We start from the raw sequence: 27510 nt of genomic DNA on the forward strand, positions 1-27510 counted from the left end.
TCAAAAGACAAGGATACCACAGTATCCTCTTGTTATTGTATGGGCTGTTTCTCCTCCATCCACCATTTTTTTAATTGTAATTTTATGCCAAACAATAAAGAGCATCTGACAAACCCTAACCTTAAAAGAGAAAATAAAAAGGAAAACTCATACATACCCTAGTACTTTTCTTCATTATTTTAACTGTTTCTTTACCTATGCACCAGGCCTATTCCTCTGAATCAGATCCTTCTCTAGCAATTCACAGGAAGTTCCGCACCAATATGCGAAAGAACTTATTCATGGTAAAGGTGACAGAGCACTGGAACAGGCTGCCCAGGGAGGCTGTGGAGTCTCCTCTGGAGATATTCAAGGCCCATTTGGACGCCTACCTGGGCAACCTGCTCTACGGAAACTGCTTTGGCAAGGGGGGTTGGTCCCGATGATCTTTCGAGGTCCCTTCCAATCCCTACAATTCTGTGATTCTGTGTTATCACCACTATTTTAATCAAAATCCCAAGACACAGCATTGTGTGAGTGTCTACGATGAAAATTAACTCTGTCCCAACCACACCTTCCTAGATCTGTTATTTGAGAATAGGGAAGGCCTTGTGGGATAGGTGGTGGTAGGTGGTTGTCTAGGACACAGTGATCATGAAATAGTTGTGTTCAAAATTACTGGTGTGTTGTGGTTTAACCCGGCCGGCAGCTAAACACCACACAGCCATTCACTCACCCTCCCCCCTCCCTCTCTGGGATGGGGGAGAGAAACGGGAAAGTGAAGCCTGTGAGTTGAGATAAAGACAGTTTATTAAGACAGGAAAATAATAATAACAATAATAATAATAATAGCAATAACGATGATAATAGTACTACTACTAATAATGTGTACGAAACAAGTGATGCACAGTGCAATTGCTCACCCACTGACCAATGCCCAGCCTAACCCCGAGCAGTCCGGCCCTCCTCCCCCTGGCTAGCCACCCCTATATATTGTTCAGCATGACGTCAGATGGTATGGAATACCCCTTTGGCTAGTTTGGGTCACCTGTCCTGGGTCTGTCCCCTCCCAGTTCCTGCTGCACCCCCAGCCTGCCCGCTGGCAGGCCAGAGCAAGAAGCTGAAAAGTCCTTGGCTTGATGTAAGAACTGCTCTGCAACAATTAAAACATCAGCATGTTATCAGCACTCTTCTCATCCTAAGCCAAAACATAGCATTCTACCAGCTACTAGGAAGAAAATTAACTCTGTCCTAACTGAAACCAGGACACTGGTGTAAGGAGCAAAAAGGTCAGCAGAGTTGCCGCCCTGTACTTTAAGAGAGCAAAATTTTAGCTACTCAGGGAGTGAGTTAGCAGTGTCCCTGGGGAATTGGCTCTAGAGGTTGTAGGGTTCCATGAGAGCTGTTCGCTTTTCAAGAACTACCTTTTAAAAGCCCAGGAGCAGGCCATTCCATTGTGTCACAAATCAAGCTAGTGGGGCAGAAGACCAGCTTGGCTGAACAGGGAACTCCTCCTGGAACTTGGGCAGAAAAAGACAATATACGATCTCTGGAAACAAAGTCAGGATTCACAGGGAGATTACAGAGCTGCAATTTGCATCTGTAGGGAGAAAACAAAAAAAGCTAAAGCTCAACTTGAGTTGACATTGGCCAGTGTGGTGTCAAACAAAAAAAGGCTTTTTCAAGTATGGCAACAGAAAGAGGAGGTCTAAGGAAAACATTAAACATTACGTTAATTTCCCTATGCTGAGTCTTTTTTGTCTGTGATGGTATTTGGTGAGTGATGTCCCTGTCTGAATCTCAACCCACGAGCCTTTTTTCATCATATCATCCTGTTCTTTTGAGAAGGGGGAGTGAGAGAGCAGTGTGGTGGAGCTTAGCTAGCCACTGGTGCGAAGCCTTAACAAGGGAGCAGGAAGAAGATTCGAGCAGGCTTTTGGGAAAGCTGTGAGATAGGTAGGTGTTGCATGTAGAGCTCTCCTTTCTCCACTAAACCTGTAAGAGATAAGAGCCTGTCCCTTGGGACAGTAGCTGCAAAGGAGGTGCCATTAGCCCAGGCCCCATGCCAGAGCACCATCTACGTGCCCCTTGCAAAAAAGTATGGCTTAAGCATGTTTTTGAACTCAGAGTAATTTTTGTACAACAAAATGGATCAAACATGATGCATGTAGATAATATTCCAAAATGTCGAAGCTGGACAGGATTTTTTGCAACCCTGTCTAATAATTATGATTCATAGATCACTACAAGGAAGAAGACAAATATGAAGTCTTATGTGCATTCCTTAAAATGACCATACTGTGTGTTTTTTTTAAGGTATGCCCACTCTATAATTCTTTTTTCCTGCCACATCTTATGAAGCTGACAATTCATACACACTACGTCCACTATTGCTGATGCAATAGTATAGGTGACCTTTGAATGGTTAGGAAGCCTCTATCAGTCATAATGCATTTGAAATCGTCCTTGGCAAAATTCAGTCTCTAGAATGTTATTATGGGAAAAGTTGCTGTATATACTAAGGAATCTTATTGCTAAAACAAAGAAGACGTTACTTGTGGTATTCAAGAGTCATTTTCAGTTGTGTTGTAGTTTGAACAAAGATTCTAATACACAGATCTTTATGCTTTTATTAATATGTGGCATGTTGCTATGAAGATTAAAACAGTGCTAAAGGTGAAGCAGTCATTGTAGCAGCTGTAGGTTCTAAAAGGATAGTGTGCAGTCCTTTTAGATTTTTCAAAATCTTTAAAAGCTTTTCTTGTGTAGCAAATTTAAATTTTGCTAATAACAGGACTGTTTGTGTTTTTTTTTTAATCAGTTTACATATCTCTTTCAGAAACATTTAACTTATTTCCCAAAGCCAGTGGACCACAGGTTAAAATAAATAAATAATTTGTTCTATTAGTGCACTAATACTATTAGTTGTTTCTCACCATTAAATGAACATTTACATACATTTATGTATATACTTATATAATATATATGTATATATAATGTATTTGTATGCATACATATATGATTGATAGATAGATAGGTAGATAGATAAAATTGCTTTCTAACCACAGAGCCAGCTCTAGTCCAAATCCACGGTAGTCTGCTGTGTTTCTTACTGTTAGACAGGTAGCCATTTGGATCAGTAAGTGGTGGTGCCTTGCATGCATGGTCAGCTTTTTATGACACAAAGTCATCAAGCCAAACTCAATCCCTGTGTAAATTCACTTAGTGGGATAAATAGTCATGGCATGTGTAATTACACTCATTTGGTCTCATAACTGGAAAATTTCAGTCATGACCTACATCTGCTGTTAATTAGTAGATCTCTGCTTGTGTTTTAAAAAAATGCTGCTAAATTTGTGTTCTATGCTAAAATGAAAGCACTATACATTCTAAACCTTACAAATGCAGATATCACTTATCTGATAAAACTGCTTTTAAGACAGATGAGTATATCAACATTCTCTAAAATTAACTTACACGATAGAAAACAGGCCTGTTAATTCAGTTTCTTTTATCAGGCATGAATAATGAAATGCATTGTTCTTGCCATGCATACAATCCCACAGCCTCCTCCTAGGATTACTAAAAATGGCATCAAGTATCACATCTGATCCAGCTGCTCATGAATCTTAAAAGAGACATATATTCCACAACTGTCTGGAAGATATTGTTTCCCAGATACAGATTTGGTATTTAGTTTATCTTAACAGCTATTGTTTATCAGACAACAATTCAGAAGGAATCACCTTTTACATTGCCAGATATTTCTGAAATAAACTCAGAAATCATGTAAAGAACAGGTGAAAAGGCAAAGAAAACAGAGACATCGTGGCTACCCTTAGAGCCTGAATATTTATTGAACAAATCATACTCAAATAACTGAAATACATTGGGTACTTGTAGTGAATTATTAAAGATCACATTGTTACAAAAGTCTGCATTTTCAGCAGTACGTAACTACAACTATACATAAATGTCACAACTGCTTAATATTATTTCCTGTTCTATATACAGCACAGTAGAAGTATCTAGAATACTGGAATGTGAGAAACAATCTGCAGCCAATAACACAGGCTCAGGCAAGGATCTCAGTGAAGTAGCATTTTTATTCGTGATTGCAATGGTGGGCATCCTGCAAGCAGGAGCACACAGTAAAAGTGTATCATAACCTTATATCCCCTATTACCCAGTACTTGATTCCTCCCCTGTTTCCTCATTGGCTGAGTACTACAGGTTCACAACCTACTCGATGCTTATCACTGTACCATATAAGTATAATTTTATATGACCAACCTTTAATTTCTCCATTTCCCCCTTTTTTCTTCTTCTCTTGTGCCTGGAGGAGCCCGTGATTTTTTGTTTTTGCTGATTCCGCAACTGCTCGTCTTGTTTTTTCTTAGCCTTTCTCCTTATTTTGGGACAGTGGGACCTTCCACTGTCCCCTTTTCTGCTTAACAGACTCCCCACTGTTATGCCTGTACAATCACTTTTGAATATGCAAGGTTAGTGGAATTTTCCACTGCGAAAACACAACTTTGATTCTCACAGAAATTAAAATATACAAGAGGGATACAGAAAGTGGGGAAAGGAAAGAAAAGAAATCTAGGAAGTGCAACGCATACATTAGTATTTAACAGTCAGAAGCTAAACTAGTTCAGAACAAAGCCTGTCCTGTAAAAGGAAGAGTTATATAAAAAATTAAGGTGAGCTTTCAGACTGTGTCTAGCACAACATTCCATGAGTAGATGATACCATTTAGTTTTTTGCTTTGTATTGTTAGTTCTCTGGGAGCAAGAACAAAAACGTAAAATCCACATGTTGACAGTACTGTGGAAAGGTACCCTTTCCCTCTTTAAAAGTTCTCCTTCCAGAAATTTACTGTATTGTTCAACTATTTTATGGATTTGTAGAAGACATTAAAACTTGTCCTTTCTTTCAAAAAGGCTTTAAAGACCTGTCATGATTTTGGCTGGGACAGAGTTAATTTTAATCACAAACGCTTACACAATGCTGTATCTTGGGATGTTGATGAAAATAGTGGTGATAATACACCAATGTTTTAGTTGTTGCAGAGCAGTGCTTACACGGAGCCAAGGACTTTTCTGCTTCTCGTACTGCCCTGCAAGCAAGGAGGCTGGGGGTGCACCAGAAGCTGTGAGGGGACAGAGCCAGGACAGGTGACCCAGGCTGACTAAAGAGATATTCCATACCATATGACGTCATGCTCAGCAATAAACGATGGGGGAAAGAAGGAGGAAGGGGGGGACGTTCTGAGTGATGGCCCTCATCTTCCCAAGAAGCCGTTACATGTGATGAGCCCTGCCTTCCTGGATGTGGCTGAACACCTGCCTGCCAACGGGAAGTAGAGAATGAATTCCTTGTTTTGCTATGCTTGCGTGCGTGGTTTTTGCTTTACCTAGTAAACTGTCTTTATCTCAACCCATGAGTTCTCTCACTTTTACCTCTCTGATTCTCTCTCCCACCCCACCTAGGGAGAGTGAGGGAGTGTCTGTGGTACTTAGCTGTCTGCTGGGTTTAAACCACATCAAGATTCAAACAAATTTTTTTGAAAGACTGATGAAAAATTATTGCTTGCCTTTCTCCAGGTTAGACGGATAGGAATCAGAAAGGACATTTTAAGTAAATTACAGTTTTTGTGATTGCTCCCACTATAACTGCATGTGTGTGAGTAGACCCTGATAGGGAATCAGTTCCTTGCTTGTACGCTATAAGTAGTTACTCATCTACAGCACTGAATAAGAAAGCAAGACTGAAGACACTATTAAACAAGTCAGTTCAGTCTGAGGAACAACATTCAGAAAAACAAAGAACCAACACCTTCTCAGAACATGGGAAAAAAAAATTCCATCAGAGCTACCTTGCCAAGGAGCATTAAGTCCAAAATAGCACCATTCATCAGTGTCTCGAATCCTGTGGCAGCATCACAATCACTTACCACAAGGAAACCCTGAGTTTTATACTATATCTATATATATCAAAAGAGTACATGAATATAGAATTTCAATATACAGACAATGGATGAAAATAAACTACTAGGCTTATTACATCTAAATGAGAAAAAAAGGGGAACTCAGACTCTGCAAGAAGCAATTAGGGGTGGTGGAAATAGAGATAGCGTGTAGTTTACCAGTTGCACGTGAGCAGTGGAGTTTGAGTAGTGAAAGACGTTTTTATGATACACATTTATTCCACTTGTATTCTCTAAAGCAAGGCTCAGAGCCCCATACTTTCTTCTTACACTTGATTTACAGAAACAATTCCTGATATATGAAACCATGATCTCATCAAATCTATACACCATATGTAATACAAATGGAGGAATTATGACTGAAAAGAGTAGAGGTAATTGATTTGGGTGAAATGGTGTCAATAGCCATTTACTGAAGTCAGGAATGCCACTTCAGCCTCACTTTTCTTCTTACAATTTACTTCCTTTGAGATAGGAAAATATCCCTGCAGAGAGGAAAAGTAATATTAGCTGTGCTTCTACAAAGTCTGATTGATGGGATCCTCCTTCCTTTTTCCCACCCTAAGGCTTTTATAGTCTTCTAACTGTAGTTTAGATGTAAACACCTACTAAACATGGCTTTATCAACTGTAAATATTATGGCCACAGGGAGGAAAAAATGTTTAAAAACTAGGAAAGCCTTGGAACATCTGAGTAAATATCTTTACTTTGAGCTGAACAAGTGTGCCCTAGCAGCTGAAATGCACAAGACTTGAGACAACAACCCCCCTCCACAGCTGAGCTGGGGAATTCAGCCATTTGTTGCAGCTGGGGAAGACACCAATGATCCTACCAAAGCTACAGAGGAAGAAGCTATGGAGTGACAACCCTTTCCACAGCTCACCATCAACTGTACATGCTACACTGTTCCTCAAAATGATGTCTCTTGCTACCACCAAACCAAGCAATTTCTGTGTCCTTCACAAGAGCTGGGACAGCTCAGGCCTAAGACTGCACCTGCACATGTTGAATGTGCAGCTATTTTGTGATACAAATATGGATAATAACTAGCAATTATCCATTTTGCACACATGAAGCACAAAACTCAGTCACAGTGTCTCAATAACATCAATGCAAAACTCATGGCCAAAACTCTATAGATGTCATTGAGCCCCTTTGACTATATAACTCAGTACTAATGTGGTTAGCCAAAAAATTAATATTAATGATATTATCCATTAATGAATTACTTTGCCTAATTGCTTTTTAATATATCTCAAGGTCCATTTTATGGCTCCACCTGGCCTCCAACATGGAAAACATGTCTTAGTTATGAAAGACCACTTCATTATTAAGAGAACTTTTCAGAGCTTAGACCTCTCACTTTTTAAACACCTTACACTTTAAGCAGTTAATGTGCACTTATTAGTGATTTTCTTATAATGCCTCACTGAAAAGAGCATTTATCCTTTTCCTATTAGCACTTTAAAGGTGCTGTAGTGTATTATCATGGTCTCTGGACAAGTAAAGAAATGGTGACTTGTTAATTAGCTGTTTGAGATAGCTTTATATTAAACATACTTAAACATTCTGTCCCATTGGCTGAAGTCTATGCCTATTTAGCAAAGCACTTAAATATATGTAACAGCTTAAGCATCAGTAGGAGGCTAAAGATTAAATGTGTGACTACAATACTTTACTGATGATATGTCACAATGGGATCTTAAAATAATTGTGTTTAACTAGTGTGGTGGTAAAATTATTAATATTTAAGTTTTGAGAGGTCTGGGTAAGAAGTTTAATCTAACAAAAGGAACATTCCTTTTGGGTAAAAGCTAGCAGTCAGTGATTTTTTTCCAACCTCCACTACTGAGCTAAGATAATACTGGATGTGCCACTACTACAGTCTCCACCAAGAGCCATCTCTCCATATTCTCTTTGATCATATTCCATTGATTCTCCTGGAGAAGCTGGCAGCCCATGGCTTAAACGGTTACACTCTTTGATGGGTTAAAAACTAGCTGGATGGCCAGGCCCAGAGAGTGGTGGTGAATGGAGTAAAATCTAGCTGGTGAGCAGTCACAAGTGGTGTTCCCCAGGGGTCGGTGTTGGGCCCCATCCTCTTTAATACCTTTACCGATGATTTGGACAAGGGAACTGAATACACCCTCAGTTAGTTTGCAGACGACACCAAGTTGGGGGGAAATGTCAGTCTGCCAGAGGGTAGAAAGGCTCTGCAGAGGGACCTGGACAGGTTGGATCAAAGGGCAGAGGCCAGTGGGATGAGGTTCAACATGGCTAAGTGCCAGGTCCTGCACTTTGGCCACCTCAACCCCATGCAATGCTATGGGATTGGGAAAGAGTGGCTGGAAAGCTGTGCAGAGGAAAAGGATCTGGGGGTGTTGGTAGATGCTCGCCTGAACATGAGCCAGAAGTGTGCCCAGGTGGCCAAGAAGGCCAATGGCATCCTGGCTACTATCAGGAATAGTGTAGCCAGCAGGACCAGGGAGGTGTTCATCTCTCTGGACTCAGCTCTGGTGAGTCCGCACCTCGAGTACTGTGTTCACTTTTGGGCCCCTCACTACAAGAAAGACATCGAGGCCCTGGAGTGTGTCCAGAGAAGGTCTACAAAGCTGGTGAAGGTCCTGGAACACAAGTCCTATGAGGAGCGGCTGTGGGAACTGGGGTTGTTTGGTCTGGAGGAGGCTCAGGGGAGACCTTATTGCTCTCTACAACTATCTGAAAGGCAGTTGTGGGGAGCTGGGAGTCAGCCTCTTCTTGCAGATAACCACTGATAGGACAAGAGGGAATGTCTTCAACTTGCACCAGAGGAGGTTCAGGTTGGAAATTCGGAGACATTTTTTCAGAAAGAGTGGTTAGGCATTGGGACGGGTTCCCCAGAGAGGTGGTGGAATAACCGTCCCTGGGAGTGTTTAAGGAGTTGCTAGATATTGTACTTAGGGACATGTTTTAGTGGATAATATTGGTGGTAGGGGGATGATTGGACTAGATGATCTTGGAGGTCTTTTCCAACCTTAAAGATTCTATGATTCTATACTGTCAGTTGTGGCAGTTAAGCTACTTAGGGAGTCCATCTCTCCCAGGCATGAGTACTTAGCTTTATTAACATATAAATGATTGTCTACAGTCTATTCTTCTCAAGGATGGATACCTGGTTTTGTTAACATAGAAATTATTTTTCCTCACCTCTTTCATTTCTTTGAAACAGTATATAAGTTGTGTCACTGCAATCATATGGCAGAGAATGGGGGAGCAGATAGGGAGTTGCTGTCTGAACGTTCTCACTATGATCATAGTTAATAAAGCTTCAGTCTGACATCTTAAATGTAAACAATGACAGTACTGCCATATGTTAATTTTAAAATAATCATGCTCACACAAGTCTGCAAATCTGATACACACAAATATTGCACAGCTATGAATTTTAGAACTTCCTTTATAAAGTGTGGGAAATATAATGTTATCCAGATGGAATAGCAAAGTTTTGTTAACAGGGTTTTGTTAGCAGTCTAGATAGTAATTGAAATTTAATCAAAGGAGTTTTCCGTGTACTCTCCTTTTCTTACCTGCCTTTATTATTTTTTTTGGGGGGGGGCAGATTTTGAGTCATTAATGAACAATATGAGAATAAAACACACACGTTCTATGGTTCTGAGTAACTGTTTTATTTTCCTTCTCAAATTCCACGTCCAGTTCAGGGTTTATGAAAACAGTTACGGTAACAGAGCAAAACCTTATCAACCTTGTCTGATATGCCACATCTTCTGCATTTATGTTAACATTATACTTACTCCCTGTCAATCTCAAATGAAGACTGCCGTCTTTGTATGTTTATTACTCAAGTAGAAACAAACAACTTAAAAAAGTGAAAGGGAAAGGAAGAAAAGAAGAAGAAGAAGAAAGAGAGAAAGAGAAAGAGAAGAGAGAGAGAGAGAGAGAGAGAGAGAAAGAGAAAGAGAAAGAGAAAGAGAAAGAGAAAGAGAAAGAGAAAGAGAAAGAGAGAGAAAGAGAAAGAGAAAGAGAAAGAGAAAGAGAAAGAGAAAGAGAAAGAGAAAGAGAGAAAGAGAAGGAAGAGAATCCCCCCTTTCCTCACACTGCATTATCATTGACTTTTTCCTCTATATTGCTATGTAAAAAATACCAAAATCAAGTATTCAAAATTGAGATGTCAAGTTTGTAAAATCATGAGACAGGCTTACAAAACATGAACCTTTAAAAATTCCTATGTTTACTTTCTGGCATGTGAGCCAGAAAGACTCCCGGTTTTCTGCAAGCTTGAAGGCTACCACATCATTTTTAAATGAAAGCTGAAATCCTCGCTTAACTGCTTGGCTCAAGGAGTCAAGGCTTTAAGAAAAATCAATATCATTAAACTTGTGATGAAATTGTGAATGCTGGCTACTCTTTTGAAGTAAACATAAGATAAATCTAATGAACTTTCACAGTGTTGTGGGTTTTTTAAAGAAATTTGCATACTAATAAATTGTTTATTAGATTAAAGAAATTACATACCTTTATCTTTGGAAATCCCCCATTCCTTGGGCTGGTTGCAAAGAGTTTCTGGCTAACCCAAATTCTTAAGCTTGGTTGATAAATCTGTAGTGACATAAGTACATATGATTTCTTACTAACAAAAAGGAGATCCATTAAATACAGTCAAATGATATTCATATGACAGACTACATTACTGAAACCAAGTCTAATGTCAGTTGAGTTTGGCCCAGAGACCTAGAGCTGTGTTGAATTCTGATTTTTGGGTAGACCTGTGTGGAGCCAGGAGTTGGACTTGATGATCCTTGTAGGTCCCTTCCAACTTGGGATATTCTATGATTCTATGACTTTATGCTCAGTACAAATTTTCTGAGTACCCATGGCAACAGGATCTGTCCCTGGAATATTTCAACTATACTGTATATGACAATCTGAATTCAATAGCATAGGATGTACTTTTAAAATTACTTTTAGAATCTCTTTAAGAAAATCTGTAATATGGCAGGATTTACACATATAAAAGGATGTCTGGTACTATTAAACTTATTTAGGATTTTGTGAGACCACATACATGCCCCCTCTCTTCTGCCTCCAAGTCCTGTAACACAAAATCCCTGGTAAAGAATGTTAGACTACTGTCTTATTTAGGATCTGGAGGAAGAAAAACTAGAATGAACAACTCCCACAATACATTCCTGTATTACAGCTCTGCACAGCACCACTAGCAGCAATAACTCACTGGCAAGACTAATGAAGATTATTATCTTTGCTGATGACTGCAAGAGACAAGACGAATGCACCTTTGATAATCCTTTCAAAATGAACTGTGAACTGGACCTTGCTACTTTCTGAGGTCATTGAACATAGCTATAATCCTGTGCTAGCACCTTATTTTTAGATATGAAAGGAATTGCAACACATAAAGGACATGATAAAATAGCTGGCAGCAGGATTAAATGGTTATGGTACTGGCCTATGACTCTTTTGTGTCAAAACTTGCTATTCAACCATAGGAGAGATGATTTGGGTGGACACATTCTACTGAGACACTAAGGGAAGAGCCCACTTTCCCTAGGCATGCTCTGCAATCAAGAGAGACTTATCCATCAGAAAAATGGGTAAGATCCAAAGCAGGCCACTGGCTACAGTGGAAACCTATAGTGAATAAATGCCAGTTAGAAAAATCTGAGCTGCAGACCTCCTGCACTTCAGTTTCTCAACTTTAGGATGGGAATTGGTGCATTTCTCCATCTCACTCTCATTAAACACAGTGCATATACAACACAAGTTGTATATGACACTGAAGAGCTTAAATTTATTTTCCTGCTGGGTCTGCCTACTAGGTCTTTGGTTTGTGAATTAAACTTTCTGCACAGTGGCTGAATGTCAAACTATTGCAAGCTGAACTACCTTGCACCCTTCAAACTTGTTTGTACTTTGGGACTCAAAATTTACTGTGTCACTTAAATTTCTGATTAACCGGCTTTTATTCATGTACTTGCCATTGTATCTACACTGAAACCAGAGAAATGTTTTCATTTTCATGAAGTTGTATGTTGACAATTGCTAGTCATAAAAGGTCAGTGAAGAAGGAAGGGGAAGAGGTGCTCCAGGTACCAGAGCAGAGATTCCCCTGCAGCCTGTGGAAAGGACCATGGTGGAGCAGGTTATAACCCTGCAGCCTATGGAAGACCACACCAGGACAGATATCCATGCTGCAGCCCAGGGATGACCCCATGCCACAGCAGGTATGTATGCCCTGAAGGAAAGCTGCAGCCCATGCTGGAGTAGGCTCCTGGCAGTCAATGGAGAGGAGCCCACACTGGATCTGTGCATTCCTGAAGGACCCCAGTGGAAAGGACTCATGCTGGAGCAGTTCTTGAAGAACTGCAGTCTGTGGGAAAGAAAGACCAACGCTGGAGCATTTTGTGAAGGACTTTATCCCATGGGAAGGACCCCATGCTGGAGCAGGGGAAAAGTGCGAGGAGGAAGGAGCAGCAGAGACAAAGATTATAAACTGACCCCAACCCCCATTCCCCAGCCCCCTGCACTGCTATCTTCCCCAAGCAGAGTTTGTTTTGCCCATGATGGTAATTGGTGAGGAGGGGGAATGAGAGAACAGCTTGGTGGGCATCTGGCAGCTAGCCAAGGTCAACCCACCACACAGTTAAATCATTCTGATAAAAAACTAATTCATTTTAAGCAAATTTGGAAGAAAAGCTTGTACTAGGATCAATGCTGTGATGGTTTCACATTAATGGGCAGCTAAGCTCCACCATGCCACTCTCTCACTCCCCCTCCTCAAAAGGACGGGGAGAAAATATGATGAAAAAAGGCTCATGGATTGAGATAAGGACAGGGAGATCACTGACCAATTATTGTCACGGGCAAAACAGACTGAGCATAGGGAGATTAATGTAATTTATTGCCTACTGATAACAGACTAGAGCAGTGAGAAACTAAAAACAAACTAAAAACAAACTAAAAACACCTTACCCCCATCCACCCTCTTCTACCTCCTCCCCCCCCTCCCCCACTGCCCAGCAGTGCAGGAGGGTGGGGAATGGGGATTGCGGTCAGTCCATAGTGCTTTGTCTCTGACATTCCTGCTTCATCATGCTCTTCCCCTGCTCCAGTGTGGGGTGCCTCCCACAGGATGCAGTCCTTCCCAAACTGTTCTAACAAGGGTCCTTCCCAGACTGCAGTTCTTCAATAACTGCTCCAATATGGGTCTGTACCATGGAGTGCAGTCCTTCCTGCTCCAGAATGGGACCCCCATGAGCAGCAGCTCCTGCCAGACCACCTGCTCCACTGTGAGCTCCTCCATAGGCTGCAACATGGATATTTGTTCTGGTGTGGTCCTCCATGGGCTGCAGGGGGACAGCCTGCTCCACCATGGTCCCCTCCACAGGCTGCAGGGGAACTTATGCTTAAGCGCCTGGAGCACCTCCTCCCCCTCCTTCTTCACTGACCTTGGTGTCTGCAGGGTTGTTTCTCTCAATATTTTTTCAGTCTTCTGTCCAAGCTGATGTTGAGCAGACTTTTTTTTCTTTATTAAATATGTTCTCACAGAGGCACAGTGTCGCTCTTTCACTCAGCTTTGGCCAGCAGTGGGTTCCTTTTGGAGCTGGCTGGAACCGGCCCTTAACTAACATGAGGCAGATTCTGGTCTCTTCTCACAGAGCCCCCCAATGCAGCCTCCCTGCTACCAAAACCTTATCAGGTAAACACAATATAAATGCACGTTTTCTCATTAACTTAGTGGAAGAAGTATACCAGAGTTCCCATATGCCATACATTACTTTTAGCATATGTAGTGGGTTTACGTGGCAAGGTTTTGGTAGCAGGGAGCCATAGGGGTGGTTTCTATGCGAAAGATCTAGAAGCTGCCCCATGTTTGGGAAGGGCCCCATTGTTTTCCAGATCTGAGCCAATAAGCGATGTTGTTTTGCGCCTCTGTGAGAGCATATTTAAGACAGGGAAAAAAACGCTGCGCCACACAGCAGCCAGGAGAGTGAAGGGAGTGAGAAAACAGCCTTGCAGGTGCCAAGGTCAGTGTAGAAGGAGGGGGAGAAGTGCTCCAGGCGCCGGAGCAGAAGTCCCCTGCGGCCTGTGGTGAGGACCATGGTGAAGCAGGATGTCCCCCTGCAGCCCATGGAGTACCACGGTGGAGCAGGGTTCCACGCTGCAGCCTGTGGAGGAGACCACGGTGGAGCAGGTGGCCCTGCACCGACGGAGGCTGCCGCCTGTGGAAGACCCCTGCCGGAGCAGATTCCGGGCCGGACCTGTAGCCCGTGGAGAGGAGCCCACGCAGGAGCAGGTGATCTGGCAGGAGCTGCTGCCCGTAGGGGAGCCAGGTTGGAGCATTTTTCTCCTGAGGGATGGACCCCGTGATACGGACCCATATCTGGAGCAGTTCTGGAAGAGCTGCTGCCTGTGGGAAGCCCACGCCGGATCAGTTCATCAAGGACTGCATCCCGTGGGTGGGACCCCACAGCACAGGGGACGACAGTGACCGTGAAGGAGCGGCAGAGAAGAAGTGCTGTAGACTGACCATAACCCCCATTCCCCCGTTCCCCTGCGCCGCTCGGGGGGAGGATGTGGAAGAGGGTGGATGGGGGGGAAGGTGCTTTTGTTTTTTTTTTCCTTTGTTTTCTCACTTCTCTAGCTTGTTAGAAATGAGCTGTTTTCTCACTTCTCTAGCTTGTTAGAAATGAGCAATAAATCTTACTATCTCCTTATGCTGAGTCTGTTTTGCCCGTTACAATAATTATTGCGTGATTTTCTCATCCTTATCTCAACCTTTGAGCCCTTTTCACATATTTTCTCCCCATTCCTCTTTGAGGAGGGGGAGTGAGAGAGCGGCTGTGGTGGAGCTCGGCTGCCCACTCGAGCGGAACCACGACACATGTATACTACAATGGCAACTTTTCTTATTTTACTTAAGATGTTAACATGCACATACAGAAAAAGAATTATAACAGATCTCAGCATTAAAACAGTATTTAAGTTTTCAGTCAATTTCTTGTGAGTTCATCATTTGCTCTTCAAGCACAATCAGGTAATGAAATTATTAATTAGTAACTATTTGTATCCACACTTAATGGCAACTGCAGATGCAGAACTACGTCTCTTGTTACAAATTTAGGTGAACACAGAGTATGGCAGCAAAATTCAGGACCAAAGTCTGCATGCTCAAGTTTTTTGGTAGTTTCATACTCAACACTGTGAAATTACTGGAGCAATAGAGGAGGAAGAAAAAACACTCTCAGAGTAACCACAGGCTGTCCAAAAGTCCATTTAGCCCAGTATCCTCACTCCATCAAGTTTTGTACCTAAGGGAAAGACCACCAAGAACAGTGGCCTATAGTAGAATCCCAAAGAAATAGTAGAAAGAAAAGGGAAAACCCAGACTAATGCTTCTCTTGTAGGCTCTCCCAGTTCCCTACTTCGAATTTTGGGGTATATATAAGGTATACACCAAGTTGAATCCCAAAGCATGTTTTTTTTTTGTTTTATTTCCCATACCGTAATTTAATGTGTACTGTTTTACTGTTACTCCAAATATAAACGCACAATCTAGAGTATCATATAAATTATGTATGTCATAAATAATACTTATGGATATGGGTATTTCTTTAATCAGGAGACATAAAGGAAAATAACATTGCCTGGCAAGTACTGTTCTTCTGTTCTTGTTGCTTTATTTAATTACTTAGTTGAGAAATTAAGTGTAAGAAAATTTATGAATATTTCCATGGGACTTTTTCCTGCTATCAGCAATAGAGTTATTTAAACTTGTACCACAGATGCATTAATTTAAAAAAAAAAAATGTTCTTCCTTTCTAACATAATCTTTTTGAGTATCTGCATGATGGTAATGTGTACTTTCTAAACATCAGTGCTTTAAGAATGTAAGAATTCTACCTGATAATGTGCCTATTAAGCCAAGGCTTATACTACCTTCAGGGAAAATATACAAATTTCTTTTAAGCTTTTTTTTTTAACATATTCCCACAAAGTTATGTTATGCAAGTAGACAGACAAGAAGGTTACAGCTAACAAAGCTGATCCAGAAATATTTATTCTTGCAGGCTGAAAAATTGTACATATTTTGAGGGTAATTTTTTATGCAGTATTTACAGAAAGAAACATCAGCAACCCTCACAGGAACATCTACATAGGGATTCATTTAGTAGTGCTACAGTGAATTTGCCAGGCCAGAAGCCTAAACTGAATTTAATGTAATATTCAAACAGTGATTCATGGTATCATTCCAACTTAAACATTTGAAAAGAACATTTTTGTACCTTACCAAATTGCATGCTCAACCACTATTGTTCAACATAGCAGCAGAGTGAAAAAATCTTTGAAATAAAAGAAAAAAAAACAAATATTTAAAAATATTTTTCAAATATCCTGTCCTGGTCAATGATACGAACTGAATTATTTTTATGAGGTTGTTCTAGGTCTGTTAGGTGTAGTATCCCTCTCTTCAGGCAAACCAACAATATGCAGGGCTCAGGTGTGGGGCAGCAGTATTACGATACAAAAAAAAAAAAAGTATTTGTTGATGAAAGTTTTTGATCCCAACACCTGAAAAGCAGTGTCATGACTATGCACTATTACAAGCTGTATATGAATTCTTATTTCTGTTTTTACGAGATCTTCAGATTTTTCAAGATTTTCCACATGGCATCCTTATCTCCAAAGCAGAGAGAGATGGATTTGATGGGTGGACCATTCAGTGGATAAGGAATTGGCTTGAAGGTTGCACCCAGAGAGTAGTGTTCAATGGCTCTATGTCCAGGTGGAGGCCGGTGATGAGGGTTGTCCCTCAGGGGTCTATCCTTGGACCGGTACTGTTTAATATCTTTATCAGCAACATAGACGGTGGGATCGAGTGCACCCTCAGCAAGTTTGCGGATGACACCAAACTGCGTGGTGCAGTTGATACCAAAGAAGGAAGGGATACCATCCAAAAGGGACCTGGTCAAGCTTGAGAAGTGGGCTCACATGAACCTAATGAGGTTCAACAAGTCCAAGTGCAAGGTGCTGCATCTAGGTCAGGGCAATCCCAGGTATGGGTACAGACTGGGAGAAGAATTTATTGAGAGCAGCCCTGTAGAGAAAGACTTGGGAGTTCTAGTGGATGAAAAGCTTGATGTGAGCCAGAAGTGCATTGAGGCCAACTGCATCCTTGCCTATGCACCTCTCCTATGAAGACAGACTGAGTGAGCTGGGGCTGTTCAGCCTGTGAAGAAGAGAAGGCTCAGGGGTGACCTTATTGCAGCTTTTCAGTACTTAGAGGGGAATTATAAAAAAAGATACAGAGAAACTTTTTGCTCAGTCAGATAATGACAAGACAAGAGGGAAGGTCTTTAAACTAAAAGAGGGGAGATTTAGATTAGAGGTTAGGAGGAAATTCTTCACTCAGAGGGTGGTGAGGCACTGAAACAGGTTGCCCAGAGAGGTTGTGGATGCCCATCCCTGGAGGTGTTCAAGTCCAGTTTAGATGAGGCCCTGGGCACCCTAAGCTAGTGAGTGGCATCCCTGCCCAGGGCAGGGGTGTTGGAACTAGATGATCTTCAAGGTCCCTTCCAACCTGAGCCATGCTATGATTCAGCCTTTGTGAAAAAGAAAGGTTCAATAAAGATTTGTCCTGGAAAAAGACAAAGCATTACTTAAAACTCCAATTCCGTGTATCAACACTGTCCTGTTCAGATATGGTATGCTAGTGCATAATTATAAAATTTTAGTATATGGAGTGTGCATGTTTGCGACTGTATAGACACCCATATACATAGACCACTTGCTTTTTAATGTGCATATGAATGGTACCCCAGATATATTCAGTGTCTGCTTTGGACAAAAATGACTTTTTTAAAAACTTTACTTCAAATTGTTCTAGCCATAAACAAGTAAAGGTGCTTTTTCTTTTTCTTTTCTTTTTTTTTTTTTTACACCGTTGAACATCTAATTAGCAAAACTATTGCAAAAAGTGAGCTTTTATTTCTGCTTATTTATTTTCTAAGTTGTGAAGGCCTTAATTGTCCCTAAGCTTTCAGTAATCAAGTATTGTAGGACAAATTGCATCAAATATATTCTTCATGTGCAATTACATAAGCATGTTAAAAAAGATCAATATACACATTCAGATGGCCAAAACTGCTTAGCTGTCATATCTCTCAATAACATCTCTTGACCAAATTCTGCCCATGGCTACACATAAACAAAACAGGATCTGACGTATTCCTTAAGCTCCTATACAGCTCTTAACTAAGAATAAAAATGCAGAGAATGCAAATGATAAAATAACTTAATACCTGATCCAGTTCAGACAAGGATAGACTACAGGAAATATTCAGTTTAACTGATATCCTTTTGGGATCTTTTGCTTTGGGGTGTTTTAGGATGAATGGATTAAAAGTGGAAGACTCGTGAGGAGGATGGGATGAGAACAGAAGACTGGTGAGGGGGATTATAAACCTGCTCAAGTGACCTTGCAGCTGGGATGATATAAAAGGCTGAAGAGTAGTCATATAGGAAAGCATGTATATCATACCTATTGCTGTTTATCTTCTATGTGTTTGACAAGTAGCACATCTGCATATAGATAACATAGGTGTTTGGTAGATTTAGAGGCGCAGTATTGGACATGCTTGAGCTCCCTGCTTTGGTAGGGAGAAGCACAGTGAAGATTAAAGCACGGTGGTAAACTTTGACTGTGTGAACCCCTGATAAACAGGTGTAAACAGCAGGTCTGCAATCCTCTAGCATGGACCAAGCTTAGCAGTGTTTGCTTGTGTGCCTCTGCCTGGGTGCTGCTTTAAAGATCCCCTGGCTGATGAGGTAACAAAAATATTTTTTCTTTGTGTTTCAGCTGTGGGTCTGTGGTTGTTCCTGCTGCTTGCCTGTGCTGACGCACACAGGATGACTTAGATATACTGTACAACACCTATCCCCTGAAATTCCACAGCACTAGTGCTTTAGATTGAAGCCATCTAATCGTGGTGAGTCAGAAGTAAAATAATGAGCTGTTCTAGATTTTTTTTTTTCTTTTAAAAGGTAGATTAAAATTAAACTATGACAGATGTATCTGTTTACTGATACATGCTTTTATTAGTTAGTGATAAGCCTGCCATTTAAATTCCTTAGCATCTACAATGCAAACTGAACTGCCATGGGAACCGGGGAAAAAGGACACACTAAAGTGCTTTAAAAGAAAATGGATCATTTTCTTTTTAAAAGAGAGAAATCAAACAGGCCTTTTATACATTTCAGAAAGTGTTTACCGTATTAAAAAAAAAAGTCTCCTTTCTCAGAGGTCTCAGAAAACTGAGTGGAGGTCATGGAAAACTATGTATGTTATGACATATAGCACTTTCCAGGAAGGTGTTATACTGAAATTCTAACATTAAAAAAAAGTTTAAAAAAAATCATGTCAGGACTTTATACATTGCAAAGGAATATAAAAGATTCCTTCTTTCTTCAGTGGTTGCTTTGTAAGCAAATAAATTTTGCACAAGTAAGGACAGATCCTTAAATGTCAGTTGTTCTTGTGTAAGATGTATCCATGATATATCCAAGATATATCCAAAATATCCATGAGTTAAAATTGTCAGAAGAATACGAAGTACAGTCTTTTGCCTTTTTATTTATCCTTAAATTATTGACAATGTTAACAGTATACAGCTCCAAGAAAGATTTATTCACAAGGTATGAGCAAATCATAATTCCAAGTCTAGGAAAAGGAGAAGCAGCATTGAAAAATAATCTTCTAAGTTGTTTGTTTTTAATTGTAAGGAGCTTAAGAAATACTTTATGGAATAAGAACATTAAAAAACTTAGAAGTTAAAACAGTGGAGTTAAACCAAGAGTTACTTTGTTCTTAGTCAACAAGCTTATTCTAGTCACTTCTAATTTTATTGTAAGCTTAACTAAATAATTAATGTACCTTCTGCAAAGGAAATAGTTTGATTTTTCCTGTTTTTAAAGTTTAGTTCAGCTTAGTGAAATGAAACAGCTAAATTCTCAATGATCAGTGAAAGCAGAACAGACTCTTTGCATATGCTGTTATATTAAAAAAATGTAAAAACTTCAACAATCATGTATTTCAGTGTAGAAAGTATTGATTACTTAAATATACAAAGAAGATTTTTTTCCTGCAAATTAGAATGGTTAAGGAGACACTTGGAATAAATACAATAATGTAGTGGGTTTATGTGGCAAGGTTTTGGTAGCAGGGGGCCATAGGGGTGGTTTCTGTGAGAAAGATCTAGAAGCTGCCCCATGTTTGGTAAGGGCCCCACTGCTGACCAGAGCTGAGCCAATAAGCGATGTTGTTTTGCGCCTCTGTGAGAGCATATTTAAGACAGGGAAAAAAATGCTGCGCCACACAGCAGCCGGGAGAGTGAAGGGAGTGAGAAACAGCCTTGCAGACGCCAAGGTCAGTGGAGAAGGAGGGGGAGAGGTGCTCCAGGCGCCGGAGCAGAAGTCCCCTGCGGCCTGTGGTGAGGACCATGGTGAAGCAGGATGTCCCCCTGCAGCCCATGGAGTACCACAGTGGAGCAGGGTTCCATGCTGCAGCCCGTGGAGGAGACCACGGTGGAGCAGGTGACCTGGCAGGAGCTGCTGCCCGTGGGGGAGCCAGGTTGGAGCAGTTTTCTCCTGAGGGATGGACCCCGTGGTACGGACCCATATCTGGAGCAGTTCTGGAAGAGCTGCTGCCTGTGGGAAGCCCACGCCGGATCAGTTCATCAAGGACTGCATCCCGTGGGTGGGACCCCACAGCACAGGGGACGAGAGTGACCGAGAAGGAGCGGCAGAGAAGAAGTGCTGTAGACTGACCATAACCCCCATCCCCCCGTTCCCCTGCGCCGCTCGGGGGGAGGAGGTGGAAGAGGGTGGAAGGTGCTTTTGGTTTCTTTCCTTTGTTTTCTCACTTCTCTAGCTTGTTAGAAATGAGCAATAAATCTTACTATCTCCTTATGCTGAGTCTGTTTTGCCCGTTACAATAATTATTGCGTGATTTTCTCGTCCTTATCTCAACCCTTGAGCCCTTTTCACATATTTTCTCCCCATTCCTCTTTGAGGAGGGGGAGTGAGAGAGCGGCTGTGGTGGAGCTCGGCTGCCCACTCGAGCGGAATGGTTAAGGAGACACTTGGAATAAATACAATAACTATGTCAAAGACAAGTGTGTTCACTACTGCAAGGAAAGTACGTCAGTGGTCTGACTTCAGTGCTACTGTGCTGAAAATGGTGATGGAGAAGATAGTCTGCTAAGTGTCACATTTTAAGCAACCTTGTAAACTAAGGCAAAAACTAATCTTTCTTTGATTTAAATTCTCATCAACAATCACATTTGGATAGTTATAAGTTGTATTTTATGTTGTGGACTGGAGGCTGGCTGTACAAAAGCAAGGTTCCTGTAGCAGTCAGTGAAATCAGTTTTGTAAAGTCAGCATCAAGGCCAGAATATAATACACAATTTAAAAGTATCCAAATGCAGAAAATCAAATGCAATTACACATTTATTTACTTTTCCTATTGTTAATTCTGCAGTGTAACAAAGTAAAATCTCATTTGGCTGTTTCCGAAATGTTTTATATTTATTGTGAAATTCACTAATTCCACTTTTTTCATAATCATTTACCCTTCAAGATCATCAAGTCCAACCATCATCTAACACTAGAAGTCCACTGCTAAGCTATGTCCCTAAGTGTGCCACATCCACATGTCTCTTAAATACCTCCAGTGATAATGACTCTACCACTTCCCTGGGCAGCCTGTTCCAATGTCTAACCACCTTCTCCGTGACAAAATTCTTCCTGATGTCCAATCTAAACCTTCCCTGTGCAACTTGAGGCCATTACCTAGTGTCCTATCACTTGCCTCCTGAGAAAAGAGACCAGAACCCTCCTTGCTGCAATCTACTTCCAGGCAGCTGTAGAGAGCCTGGATGTAGGATGTAGGATGATATAGCACCCAAAATATATCACATTTATGTATAGATATGTATTCAGACATACTTCAGTAATAGCTGCATCTTCAATGAAGAACGTTATATGACTACAAAGCATCTAATCTAATTCTGTCTTTGCATAACCTTTTTGCAAAAAATGATTTTCTTTGTTTTGCTGAGACACAAACTTTCTCAAAAAATATCACATATAAAGAATGTTTAGATGTATAATATGTTTCATCATTAAAAGTAGGTATTCATCAGCAGTAGAATCTCACAGTATAACAAATGTGCCAGGAAACCAGTAAAAATATAAACATAATTAATAATGGAGGAAATGAATGACTGTTACAATATGGTTCAATAAATACATTCCAACTAAGTGCTTATAAGTTCAGTTGGGCTGAGGCCAAGCCTTTTTTTTTTCCCTCTTGAAGAACATCTATCCTTCTTGAGAATTTATCAAATAATAAGAAAAATTAGTTGGCTTCCTACGTACTTCCCTGACAGAACAATGTTAAATCTATTTCATTTACTAAATGCAATGATTTCTTTCTTCTTTTTTTGGTGGGGGGGAGGGTGAAATTATTAGATATTACTTTGTATGTATTCCTACGTGTTATGTGTATTTTTCATATTATGCTTAATAATTTTGTTTCAATTAAATAAGCCTTATTGCACAAAGAAGGATTTCAGTTTTCTATTCAAAAAAAATCATGAAAATCAAAGATCCAGCATACAGAGGGTTCCAGAGTACATCAATCATTGTATGGCAAATCCCCATAATTTCAGAAAGTATGACTTATGTGGGTCACATTTATAAACAGGTGTTGGGAATGGGGAAAGAAGGTTTGTACCTACATTAAAAAAAGTTTCTTTGCTAACACTTACCATTTTTAGATTCTGTGAAGTCTTTGGATTGCAGTTTCTCTGAAGTAGCACAAGGAGAACAATCTGAAAATAATTAAAACCAAACAAACGTCATTCCAACTATCACAACATTATAAAGGCTTTTTTTTTCTGGTATAATATTGAATGAGCCAAGTATAAGCTTCAGTGGTTAAGATTAAATTCATGAAAAATATTCTAACCATATCTTCTATCATGCTTAACTGCATTTCAGTGGTCTGTAGGCTTAAATATAGCACAAAGAAATCCCTGTTACCTGGATTCGCAAATCCCTACGATATTCTTAGCAGTTTGAACATCTATGAAGAACGCTATACCTAATGGTTAACACACTTGAAAATCAGCCAAGTGGACAAAAAAACATCCTATGTTTACCGTAAAGGTGGTTCATTGTTCCCAGGCATTCTACAAAGTGTTTTGTTTTGTTTTGTTTTGTTTTTATTATTTTAATTAAGAAACAAGTATAACAGTGTTAGGTTTTCACAATGCAATGGCTAAGAGAGTAGGCATTTTTTGAAATAATACTGCATTACATAACCTACAGTTTTCTCTCCCTCTATTCCACACATACATACCCCTATTTTAAATGGGGGGGCGGGGGGGAGGATAAGAGTAGGTGCTATTTATCTCATGGTGTCTTAAATTCCTACTCTCTTAATTGACTATATTTGTAGTATACGTCTTTTATCAGTTTTCACATAGTGAGAAAAATTAAAGTCCTCTTCAATTGCTTATATATTTCTTACCTATAGTGTGTATGTATGAAATGCAATTAGGCATGAGTCATATATTTACATACAAACACATATATATTGGATATAAAATTGCAAATTCATATCTGTAGATGTTCACATAAACATTTGGAAGAAACGTACACCAAAATGCATTCATTTTGTTTCAAAAGAACCACCAAAAATTTAACTTCTTCATATGCATAAAAATGAAGAAGTCTGTTGCAAGAATGACTGCTTTCTAAAAATAAAACCCAGCAGCCTGAGAGGAATCCAGTGTAAGGATGGAGAAAGAAATTCGTTTTACAAGACAGAAAAAAAAAAAAGAGACAAAAAAATATCTGAAAGGCTAACAAAGCAATGTAAATTATGTTCCAAAATGTGTTTTGGTGTTTTTGGAGTGCAAGAGCACAGATTTAGGAAAACAGTTCACATACCCCCTTGAACGTGTGCAGAAAAATCCTGTCTAGAAAACCATCTTTAAATGATACAGAGTTAAATATATGTACTGTGCATTTCTCATCTTCTTGAAGAAAGCCTATTTGCAAATGTGCACTGAAGGGAGAGGGGGCAAGCTGCTGCAAAGTCCAGCTAAGGACAAAAGAAAAAGAAACAAAGAAAGAGAGAGAGAAATAATTTTAAAACAACACAACAACAACAACAACAAAGCCCACACAACTATAGATTGCAATTGCGTATACTTACAGACAAAAGTCCCTGCTCATTTTCTGTCCTTTCTATATGATCTGAAACACAAATGTGAATTAAGAAAAGGGCAGCATGCTACAGAAGGGAATTTATAGGTGGGGGAGTGGAAAGAGGGTAGGGGATGTGAGAAAAATGACTGCATCTATTCCAAAATGCAGCCTTGGGGGGGGGGGGGGAGGTGAGCAGGGGAAAGTCCCCCTCCCCATGGGTTTTGGCTGATAATTCTGATGGTAGCTGTCTAGCTGTCAGCTCTCTCCACCCTCCTCCCGTTCCCTCCTTACACATATACACTCCTCTTACTTACACCCTCCCTCTGCTGCGGAGCCAGGCTGTTTAGTCTTTAATAATCCGCAGCCCAACATCCTCCCACTGTCTGTGTGCCAGGACAGCGCCAGCCCCGCCAAGGCACCCCACCACCGACACTGAAAGGCGGGGGAGAGTCGTTGACGCGCCTGTCTGTTGGTGTGCCGGCCGTTGATGTCCCCCCGCGCCACCCCACGCCCGCGGACCCTGGTGCTCCCCTCACAGCAGGGATTTGGGCGGCGGCCAGGCACGGAGCGGGGCCAAGGCGCTGCATAGCCGTGCCAGCGACGCAGAGCAGCCCACGGGGGGGAGGGCGGAGGGAAGGGCAGCTATATACTGTAATAATAATCCTGCAGCAGCGTCAGCAAAAAGCATTTGAGGAGAACGGGAGGGAGACAGATGCAGCTGCCTATTCCTGTTCCTCACCTTGCCTGAGAGGAAAGAAAATGGTGGGCAGGAAGAACTAGGTGTCACATCATGGCATAGACATACTGGGCCAAATCAGCCTAGGTGTGCACCAGGCCACAACACCAGCTAGGGAAAAGCATGCATTCAGGCATGGAAAAAATCAATGAAACCAGGGAGAGAGACCAGAGAGGCCTGTGGCCGCCCAAAGGTATAGGTCAAGTGCACATAGAGGTGAGCAGAAAGTGCCCATTGATTAAGGAGGTATTGGGGAGGTATTGGGGAGGCAAGGGCAATCCCCAGACATGGACTGTATATCTCGAAACAAGACACTGGAACTCATGATAAGGAAGCGGCAGACGGACAGAGAAACGAATGTAAGGACTATAAATCTCGAAACTGGACATTGGAATTCATTATAAAGATACAACAAACGGAAGAATTAGCAACAACCAGCTCTTGCAATTAAGAAACCTGCCAATTCAGCAGATTCCTGACCAAAGGTGAAAAGTACACTGTGAGGAAGACTCGGGGTCTTCCTCCCAAAGACCCCTGCCCACGTCCCAAAGACCCCTGCCCACAATTCTTGGGAGGCTCTACGCAGGCGCAAGGTGCCAAAAGGCTAATTAGCATGAGAAGCGAGGGAAGGCGGGGATAGGTAATGAATATGTATAGGCACTTGTAGAATATTGATAGATTGATTGTATAAATTCAAGACTGCTTTCCGCTTTGGGTATGCACGATAGGTGGAGAGATCCCCCATGCATCCAGCGCTGCAATAAAGAATATACCACTTAAAGGAATTTCGGCTTCGATCTTTGAATCAATCTGGCGACCCAGATGGGACAACCTCTCTGCCGGACCGCAGGACCCGCTGGGGACAGGACTCCCTAGGGTACCCCCGGGATTTCCCGGAGGGACTCCTCGACTCACTGGATCACTGCGGAGGCAGACAAGGACCCCATCATTGTAAGTGAGTATATTCTTTATTCTGGTTTGTTTTTCTGGTAGACCGGTCATCTGGAACTGTCTGTTAAGTCGGAAGGTGATCTTCTGCGAGGCAGTGTTTGGTATATACTTTGTGGTTAGCACCATAAGTATATGTTTGGGGACTTTAAGGAAAGAGCTCGCTTTAAGGTCCATCTGGAATTGTGTTGTCTATTTTGGTTTTCTGACTCATGGAGTATGGTATTTAACTCTGGTTATTGTTACTGCGATTTTGGCTATTTTCCTGGTGGTAATAGTAGGTTCGTGGCATTGTTATAAGAAAGATATCGTTACGGTGTTACACAGTTCGGTTTTCTGACTTATCGCATGTGGAATTTGACTCTGACTATTGTTATTGTGATTTTGGCAATATTGCTGGTAATAGTAGTTTTGTGACATCGCTACTGAAAGATATTGCGTGCCCGTATTTTTGTGAGTGATACGTTTTGTGATACGCTTTTGTAAGTAACATGTGTATTCTGAAAGTGTAAACTGGAAAATGGGGGGGCAAACAAGCAGTGAAATTTTAAAGAAAAGTGTGTTAGGATGTGTTTTAAGTCACTGGAAGGATATTGGAGGATCTGCCGGTGGAAGTGTGAACAGGAAAACATTGATAAAATATCGTAATCAGTGGTGGCCACTTTATAAGCTGGAATGTGGAGAAAAGTGGTCCCTAAATGGAACTTTAAACTATAATATTTTGCTACAGTTAGTGTTGTTTTTGGAGAAGCAGAACAGGATGAAATGTTATATACTGATGTTTCAGCATCTTGGTGGGAAAAGGTACAGAATTATGTTGGCCCCTGACTGAGCCTTTGATGATGGCATTAGAGAAGTACAGGCTGGAGAAAGATAAAGGAAGTGTTAAAAGGGTTGTTGAAAGTGTTAAAGGTGTTTGAAGTTGAATGAGCAGGGAAAGAGGATGTAGGAATGATAATAGTTCTGCCTCTGCCCGAGGCAGAGATCTTAAAATCATGGGTGTTAGCCCTTTGGGGCAAAGGGACCATGATGGGTCCGAGAGAGTTGTCACAGAAACAGAAAACCAGTTAACTCTTAAAACAACCTGAGTTCATGTGCGAGCTCAGATTGCCGATGGGACCGCTCAGGGAACTGTGGACAATTGCATTCCCCTGACCGACCCCCACTAAGACCCTAATCATCCCGAAAATTATGAACGGTTAAGTAAATACTAAAATCTGGATGAATTGGGAATTGAGAATATGCTTCCAACAAGGTCTAAAAGAAACCCCTATGGAATTTTTGGACCAACTCTGAAATGTAATGAAAATAAATAAATAAATAAATAAATAAATAAAACAAAACGGTTTGGACCTGGCTTCGGAGGACAAATTGACTAGCCTTTTCCTAGGATAATAGACCCCTGATTTCAACAGGAATAACGGGGACCTGGGGAATCTACCCTAGTACCTCCGCTGGTTATAATGAAGCTAGAAGAGGAATGGAAGTGAAATTTCTTATTGATATGGGGCAACGTATTCAGTTCTAAATCAAGCATTAATGCCTTCACAGAATTATTATGTTA

At 41.0% G+C, this 27510-nt stretch overlaps 1 long non-coding RNA gene across 1 annotated transcript; it reads right to left on the reverse strand.

Moving 5' to 3' along the window:
• Nucleotides 1-791: 791 nt before the first annotated feature.
• Nucleotides 792-24740, reverse strand: LOC311220900. The gene is made up of 5 exons (XR_014619282.1): nucleotides 24577-24740; nucleotides 24270-24310; nucleotides 22816-22878; nucleotides 10481-10564; nucleotides 792-1579 (listed from the first exon to the last, which is right to left on the reverse strand). It is a non-coding gene; the product is annotated as an uncharacterized lncRNA (long non-coding RNA).
• Between the last annotated feature and the right edge of the window lie 2770 nt (nucleotides 24741-27510).

The sequence above is a fragment of the Netta rufina genome (assembly GCF_964035555.1).
Source record: "Netta rufina genome assembly, chromosome: W".
Classification (NCBI taxonomy): domain Eukaryota; kingdom Metazoa; phylum Chordata; class Aves; order Anseriformes; family Anatidae; genus Netta; species Netta rufina.